The 9,030-nt window shown below is 48.6% G+C and overlaps 1 long non-coding RNA gene across 1 annotated transcript; it reads right to left on the bottom strand.

Annotated features, from left to right (window-relative positions):
* Positions 1-954: 954 nt before the first annotated feature.
* LOC125611106 lies at positions 955-8,948 on the bottom strand. Its single transcript, XR_007341223.1, has 5 exons — positions 7,037-8,948; positions 5,737-5,840; positions 4,867-4,909; positions 3,596-3,725; positions 955-1,152 (listed from the first exon to the last, which is right to left on the bottom strand). It is a non-coding gene; the product is annotated as an uncharacterized LOC125611106 (long non-coding RNA).
* Positions 8,949-9,030: the final 82 nt, after the last annotated feature.

Below are 9,030 nucleotides of genomic sequence, written 5' to 3'. Positions count from 1 at the left end.
CTTCCACAGCTATGCCTCATCTATCACCAACACAGGCTGCAGAGCTCCTGACCCATCAGGAAGAGGCTGGTCCCCAACCATCAGCCAAGCAGCAAGGAAAGACATCAGCTCACCTGATCTAGCTCTGATTTTCAGGTGCCTGCTTGAAGTCAAGAATTCTGAAAATGATTTTTTTTTTTGTACTGTGGATTGAATCCAGGGGCACCTGACAACTGAGCCACATCCCCAGGCCTATTTTGTATTTTATTTAGAGACAGGGTCTCACTGATTTGCTTAGCGCCTCACTTTTGCTGAGGCTGGCCTTGAACTTGCAATCCTGCTGCCTCAGCCTCCTAAACCACAGGGATTATAGGCATGTGTCATCACACCCAGCTCTCAGCCCTTTTTTATATTTTATTGAGAGGCAGCATCTCACTGAGTTTCTTAAGGCCTTGTTAAGTTGCCGAGGCTGGCTTTGAACTCATGATCTTCCACCCTCAGCCTCCTAAACTGCTGGGATTACAGGCTTGTGCCACCATGCCCATCCTGAAAATGATTTTTGTAAGCATGGCAATGACCTGGAAGAGCCCCTGCTGCCCACAGACACAGAAATGTCAAGACACAAGCCCAGGATTGATTCACCCATGTCCATGCTTAAGGTACAGTTCTGCAGGAAGATCCCCTTCTTCAGCAACCTGTGCCTAAGGAAGCAGGCTGGCCAGTGCGCCCTGGTTCAGGTGGGAGGTAGGTCCTTTTAGGCATGAGGAGCTTCCCCGCCATTGCCCGCAGGGGGCGCTGTTGACATGGCAATTCTGTCAAGTGGAAAGCCAAGCCAGTTTCAGAGCCAGAGAAACAGGTTCTGTAGTTCCAGAACCTCGTTTTTGTCCTTTAGAAAGTGGTTTTGACAATAAATCTGTGAGGCTTCAATGGGACCCAGAGAAGTTTGTGAAAGAAAGCAAAACACACATTCACAAATTAACCTCTCTACATCTCAGTTTATTCATCTATGAAGGGAGATAACCATAGGTTCCTCCCTGTGGATATCCAAACATGTGGAAAAAAATAAAGTGTCTGGTACCTTGGAAGCACCAGCAGGTGGTGATAGGAGACAAAGTGCCCTGCAGATTCAGAACATCATATCCAGGTCTTGTCTCCTGCCTCTTGGAGCTCCAGCTGCAGAATCAGAAACAAGGCAACTGTTAGCTACACTGAAAGCCCAGGCTGCTTCAGACCTGCCACTGACCTCTCCAGCCTCAGTTTCTTTGTCTACACCACTGATGGGATCTCAGGTCCTCTAAGCCCAGAGAATGACTTACATCTAATCTATGACACGGAGTGCTGTCTATGGGAAGTCACTGCTGACTGATATTTACTCATTCAACACACTGTGCTAACACTCTGGATCTAAGCCCTAGGGATGCAACGTTGACTAACAGGACTCTTGACCTTGTGGAGCTCACAGTCCAGTTAGGAGATGAATACAGCATCAGGCTATAATGAAGGAAAAGCTGGGAGCTGGAAGAGCCCAAAGGAAGCAGCTGTCAGATCCCTGGGAGTCAGTGAAAACACCCTGGAGGAGGAGGAAATGTGGAACATCTAAGGAATGAAAAGGGGTTCTGTGAATATTGAGATGAAGAAAAGGATTTCAGACAGGAAGCCTAGGGTGCAAGTGGATGTGGCACAATCAAGACTTTCATAGCGGCAGGACTGGAGATTTGGACGGGGGGCCCACCAGTCCTCTCCATCCACCCCTGCCTCCTCCAAAGCTACCAAAAGGGAACATTCTTTTTTTTATTTTTAAAGATTTATTTTTTATTTTTTTAGTTGTAGTTAGACACAATACCTTTATTCCATTCATTTATTTTTATGTGGTGCTGAAGATCGAACCCAGGGCCCTGCGTATGCTAGCGAGTGCTCTACCGCTGAACCACAATCCATCCCAGCCCCCCTATCTATGTCCTCAAGTCCTTCCATTTGATCACCCACTGCCCAGGTAAAAGAACTACTTCTTGCTCTCATGGAGGGCTCTTTGTCTAGCAGGGGTCAGAAAGCACAGGCACCAGGAACTCCATTAGCTCAAGTCATGAGCTAGGTACTAGATGTGCACCTAGGTAATGAGCAGGGCACCCAGCACCAAATAGGAGTGATGGAGGATGAGGAAGGCATTCTAGGAGACAGCCAGTCCTCCAGTGGGACACAGTGGCATTTCAGAGCAAGTCTGTGATTTTCTTTTTTTTTTTTTTTTGGTACCGGATATTGAATGCAGGGGCACTTAACCACAGAGCCACATCCCCAGACTTATTTTGTATTTTATTTAAAGACAGGGTCTGTCCACTAAGTCCCCCTCACAGACAGTAAGGCCTTAAGATCAGCTTCTTCCTCCACCACTAACCTCTCCAGAAGCTAGAAGGCAGGAGCAGAGTGCCTGCTCTGGTGTGTGTGACTGGTCCCTGGTCCAGGCCCACTCTGAGTTCCTGCAATCTTCTGACCATAGCAAGTGACTGCCTTAGGGTTGAGAGAGGTTTCAGAAATTTTCTTGGTACATCTCTCCCATGATGGCATCTGCCACCTTTGGGTGATGGCAGGCCGCTGCCAGGCCCTATATGTCCTCACACAGCCTAACTACAGAGGGATGCGCCACAGTGTAGCTTGCCCTTCTCATGTCCATTGAGCCTGGAAATGGGCCCACTTTTTTTGTTGTTGTTCTGGGGATTGAACCAGGGGTGCTTTATCACTGAGCTGTACCCCCAGTCCTTTTTATTTTTTTGTTTTCAGACAGGGTCTTGCTAAATTGCTGAGGGCCTTGTTAAATAGCTGAGACTGGCCTTCAATTTGTGATCCTCCTGCCTCAACCTCCTGAGTCGCTGGGATGATAGTTGTATGCCACTATGCCTGGCTGGGTCCACTTACTTGTAAGAGCCTCTTTTAAAGCCCAGTCATGCCTTGTTGACCTGCCAACAATGACCATGAGGAATGAACTTTTATCTATTTGCTATTCATCTCAAGACCCAACATTTCAATCTAAATTCTTTGGCATAGAATCTTTCTAAAATGGACTATGATTTTCTTCTCTTCTAGCATAGAGATGAAACATCACTAGAACCTGGCCACAGAACCCTACCCTGTGACCTTGGAAGGTCACTTTCTCTGATCTCAAATGTCTTACTCCATAGAAAAGGGTGATCCTGCACACCTGGCAGAGCCACTAAGAAACCACATATGTAAGCAGAGAATGCAGTGGGCAGGTGCTCACCACATGGAGGCTGCCAAAACTGTTTTCTTGATGACTCAGGTTTACATTGTGACCATCAATCATCATTCCGTGACTACTTTCTATTTATCTGACTCCTCAGCCATGGATGTCCAGAAAGCTGAGTTGACCATCACTTCAATTTCCTGACTGTATTGCCTGGAAAGTCTCCTGCCTTTCTGCCCCAGCAGAACCACCCAGAGAAAAGATAAAAACCCAGAGCTAGTTCTCAACTCCGCATGCTTTCACCAATGTGCGAGAAGTAACCCTTAGAGCAAGGTTTCCAGTCAATTGTAGTGGAATTGGGAAAGTGTTGGACCCCAGTGAATGTGACACATGACTGCAAAATCTTATACTTGAGCTTACCTGCTGTGGAGCCCATCAGAACTAGGTTCAAATCCCAGCTGCTTTGTTTGCTAGCTGTGTGACCTGGGACAAGTTATTCAGTCTCTCAGTCTTCATTTCCCAATCCAGGAAGCGGGACTAGTAGTCATATCTATTAAATAGAGTTGCAATGGAAGAGAGACCAGGCATAAAAGCAGAGGCACTTTCTCTTTTTCTTAGATGACCGCCTTCATTCCTATTGCTACTTAGCCTCTTGGTCTGGATAACAAAAAAGTATTGACAGCCATAGAGCACGTGTGATCAGCAAGTCCCATGTGGTTACAAGACAAGGGTCCCTTAGGAAAGACCAATGAACTGTCTCATTCCCCTTCTTGGGAACCACAGGCCAAAAGTCATTCAACCATAGTTGCCCACAACAAATCCTGGAGCAGAGCTGTGAATCCGCCCACCAGTTCCTGGCCTTTGGGGCAGGATTCAGCTTCCCACACTGTATAGTCCAAGAGCAGCGGATGGGGGGGTTGGGCAGGCCTCCTGCAGGCTTCATGAGCTGCAGGCAGTCCCCAGTGGTTAGGTACGTGGGTGGAACCCAGGAGGGGAAGGTTTATGAAAAACAGCTCTTAGTTCAATCTTTGATGTTTGCTTCCTAAAGGGAGGAGGGGTAGGGAGGCTGTCTCTCCTTTACCACACATCGGACTCAAACCAAGCAAAAAGAGGGCAAGTCTAGTGGGGTGGGGCAGAGAGGAGGGTGGGGGGGAAGGGATAAGGAAGACAGAGAAACCGGGGAGAAAGGCACATGACGCAGCAGGAAAGGAGAGGAGAAAGGGAAAGAAGTGGAGAAAGGCAGAGGAAGGACTGGTAGAGAATATGAGGCACCATGACCACTAGAGGGAGAGAGGTGAAACCCCACTCAGCACTTCATGGAGAAGTAGAAAGAATCGCTAAACCCGAACAGGCAATTCTAGGAGTGGAGCGAGTTGCAATGCAGTGGCAGGGCTTGAGCCTCAGCAAAGGTGACTGCATAGCTGGGGCTAGGAGGCTTCAGTCTGGGGACTTTCAGGGCCCCCTTCCCCAATCACTCCTCTGGGAGCCTCCCTCCCAGGGCCAAGCAGGCTGGGAACTGTCCATGGCCCGGTGCTGAAATATCCAGGTGATCACCAGCCTCTCAGGCAGAACCTTGCAGTCATCCTACAAGTACCTGTTAAGCACCTGCTGTATGCCAGCCACTATTCCAAGCACCGAGGAAAGCAGCAGTGGATAAAACATACAAAAATCCCTGTCCTTATGAAACTTACCTTGTAATGGGAGGAGTCAAAGAGGAAAAAATAAAGTCAAGTCCTATGGAGAAAAAGCAGGAAAAGAAAATGAGGTTTAGCAAATGCACCCCAAGCAATGGTCAATGCTGTTCCTTATAAAGGATATAGTGGTGCAGGGAGTGGGCCCTCATATAGGATGTGTTGAGGAGCTGGGGTGCAGCTCAGTGGTAGAATGTATGCCTGGTATGCACAAGGTACTGGGTTCAATCCTCTAGCACCAAAACAAAAGAAAATACAGGATGTGCTGACACTGGATCATGGGTCAGAGAGAATCTCAGCTGAGCAACCTGTCAGAGGTCAGACTCCTTCCCCAATCTCACCCCCAGAAAGTTGCTCATTCTCTTTCTGGGGACTTCTCATTCCTCTACCCTCAGACTACCAAGGCCTCTACTGTACAAGAGAAATTGGTTTCCACACTGTGTGTCCAGCATTAGCTTAGACCTGGATGACCTGAGACACTGGGCTATCGCTAACCCAGATAACCCACTTCCTTACTCTGGCTTCAATTTACTTAAGTAGTACATAAAACAGGAACAGTGATCCCTGACAAGTGAGGAGGTTTGAAGAGGCACCAAAGAAAACATGGTGAGTCTTCTCTGTTGTATACAAGGGAGGTAAAGGATTCCATCTCACTGGAGTCTCAGTTTTCTAAGTTCACTGTGGGGTTTAATCCCATCTAGTGGAATGAATGAAGTGAGTGGCAGCAATGCCTTGCAGATGTTCACAGAGAGCTTTATGGCTTTATTGTTCTTTTTGGAGGTATACCTATTGCATTAGTCTCATTTCTGTTACTCTAATAAATATCTGAGACAATCAATTGATAAAGAGAAAAGGTTTATTTTGGCTCACAGTTCTGGAAGTTCCAGTTCACATCAGTTGGCTGCTTTGGGCCTGTGGTGAGGTAGCACATCATGGTGGGAGTACATGATGGAGCAAAACCATTCACCTCATGGCTAGGAGGCAAAGGAAAGAAAGAGGAAGGGACTGAGTCCCACAGTTCCCTTAGGAAACATTCCTAAAGGCCTTCCATTACCCCCTCCACCTCCCCTCCCCCAGATTGGGGATTGAACCCAAGGGCACTTGACCCCTGAGCTGGTCCCGACTTCTTAAAATTTTTTTGAGGCAGGGTCTCACTAAGTTGCTGAGGCTGGTCTTGAACTTGTAGCCCAGAGTAGCAGGACTATCTGGCATTGCAATTAGGCCACACCTCCCAACAGCACCACCCTGAAAACCAAGTCTTTAACACATGGGCCTTTCAGGGGTATTCAAGATCCAGACTATAGCACTTATCTTGAAAGTGCCTTAGGAAATGATGAGTTGGGATTTGGGAAGAACTTGAGAATCCAGAGACAATTTTAGAAGCTTGTGGGATATTATAATCTCAACATTTAGTGTGTGTCTATAGCATAACAGGTGCTCAATAAGCAATGGAGGGAGGGAGGGAGGGAGAGATGGATGGATGGAGGCATGGAAGGATGAAGGATGGATGAAATAATAAGTTGTTCCATTCAATTCCAAGTGGTAAGAACCATAGGAAAGAAGGTGAAAGTGATTTGAGGCACAGATTCAGGGCAGAATCATTCTTAGTTCCTTCTAGACCGAAAGTTTGTCTGGAGGACTAATGGAATTCATTCTTTCATTCACTCATCATTCATTCACACAATGACACAGAGTGAATGTACTGCTAAGACTTAACACTGGGGACCATGGAACATTCAGGAGGGGACAATTACCTAAATGTGGGGAGGGGCAGGAGGCCAAGGATGGCTTTCTAGTAAGCCTGAAGGGTCTTTTGGGGGAATGACCTCAGGGTTCCAGATCTTGTGCCAATTTTCCAGCTATAAAAAAATCCTACTTTGGATTTCTGGAATCTGTAGCAAGCTGTAATCTGATGGGTGAGGTCTCTGGCCCTAACAAATCTATCTTGCCCCCTCCTATTTTACTCCCATCCCTCCTATCAGCCTTCCCACACCCAGAGCAAGTATCTGCATTGTGCAGAGGACTGATGAGACTCAAAGTAAGAAGGATCAAATGGCAAAATTCCAAGCAGAATGAAAAATAATTGGGGAGCCATGTGACAGCAAGAGGGTCCTGCCCAAGCACCCCTCTACCCCATGCCTTTCTCCAGTACCTCAGACCAGCCACTCACCTCATTCTCCCAGCATCACCTGCAAACCAGCCCCTCTGCCCCCTGCAAACCAAAGCATGACTGGACCTTTAAGTGGGGGAAAAATGCTTCATCATGTTCTGCTTCTCCATGCAAAGCCAGAAACTCCCTTCCCCCTCTTCCCTGCTCCCCAGCGCACTCTCCTTCCAGTAAAACATGGTTAAAGGAACAGCACCATCACTTCCCCAGCTCTCAGGGTCTGCCTAACACCAGTTGTCTGGGCATGAGAGAGGGCAAAGAGAAAGGGATTGGCAGGGATCTTTTTCTGGAGGGTCTGTCAGTCTCTGTCCTGGGGATCCTAAAAGAAGGAAAAAGAGGATAAGCTGGGGGTGCAGTGGGGGTTGAAATAACTGCCTTGGGGAGATTCAGATCTGGGAGGGGAGTCTATTCTGATTTCCAGAGGATGTCAGGGTATCCCTGGGGGTCCTTTCAGCTCCCAATGGAAAAGGAGTACAGGCCAGGTTTGCATGGAGAACTTCCCAGAAAATAGATCCCTAGTGAAACATCCAGGAGTGGGTCCCTGGCCCACTGTGACTTTCTGGACCACTCACCCACCCTGTCATCAGTTCTTATCCGCATAGCACAGGGCCCGGGCAAGAGACAGCTTGCACCCCTCCCCTCTCCAAGGTAAAGGCAAAGGCAGAGATTAACCCCTATGTCCCCAACAAGAAGCAGGCTCTGTCACTGATGAAATGCCAGCCGCAGTGCCACCCCCACTCCCAATGCATCTGACATGAAGCAAAGCCAAGAAAGAGCCCCATAACAAAGCAGTTGCAGAGTCCCCAAACCCAAGGAACCCCTTTTTCTGCCTGACTCCCCACTAGGGCTCATGGGGATGAGGGACTTGAGTAGTAAGAAAGCATCCCACCACTTCCTTGGGAGTGAGAAGGGATGCCTGTGGAGGTGTCAGTTTGTCTGTTGTGGGGTTGGGCTGTGAAAAGTTGAGACTGAGGAGATGAAAAAGAGAAGGAGAAAGATAGATATTCTAGTTGTGGGAAAACGGTTGTCATACCCATAGGCAATATGTGGGCTCCCCTCTAATTCAGCTGGAGACCTTCCTCCACAATGGTCCTGGGTTCTGGAGTTGCAGCTGGTCCCTAGGGCAAGACCCCCTCACTGTACAAAAGGAAAAGCTAGAACTGGACGACAGAACTTGTCCAAGGTCATTCTGCAAGCAAACTACAGAGCTGACCCCAGCATACAGAACTCTGCCCCTCAAACACAGCCCACCTCCCGGCGGTTCAGGAGACCCCTCTGTCCCTTCATTTAGAGGCCCTATTGCTGAGGTCAGCTGCTACCTCCCACTTCCAATCTTGGGCACCACTGCAGACTTTTTAAAGAATACTCTTTCCTCACCACCACCCAGGGGTCCCTCTCTCCATTTTCTGCAGTGTCTCCCATACCCCAATTCAGGGTAGCCTTACTGTCCTTTTCAACTCCAGGTCCTCCTTCCCTATTCCAGAGCCAGCTGCAGAGTTTCTTAAGTCCTCTCCCAGTGGCTGCTCTAGCAATTAGGGGAACACGGTAGGAGTCCCCTATCTATTCTCTACAGCGTACACCGTGCCCCCATTCAACTGCCTGGCTCCCTCATTATTTCGGACCCGCTACAGATTCTCTGCATCTCCTATCACCAAGGCCTAACTATTAGGAAAATCTTGTGCTCCATCCCATGCAAGGGTCCCCTCATTCTAATGATCACAGCATATCTCAACGCTCCACCCCGAAGGCACCCACCCCCGATTCCTACCAAGTCTAATTGTTCTCCCCTATATCAGGTCCCCTCTTTTATTCTAAACACACTAGCAGGGTCTTCCTGCCCGCACTGAGGGTCCCCATTAGTACTCTCCGGAAGTCCTCCACCTCTTGCCCTGACCTCGGGAGACTCCTCAGTCGCTGCGACGATTCCCCTTCACTCCTTGCTCCCCCTGCCCCGCCCCTCTCACTGCGGCTAAGCCGGTCGGCCCCGGGCCGCGGGG

Source organism: Marmota marmota, unplaced genomic scaffold (genome assembly GCF_001458135.2).
Source record: "Marmota marmota marmota unplaced genomic scaffold, marMar, whole genome shotgun sequence".
Taxonomy (NCBI): domain Eukaryota; kingdom Metazoa; phylum Chordata; class Mammalia; order Rodentia; family Sciuridae; genus Marmota; species Marmota marmota.
The sequence above is the reverse complement of the archived record's forward strand: the minus strand, read 5'-3'. Positions and strand labels throughout refer to the sequence as shown.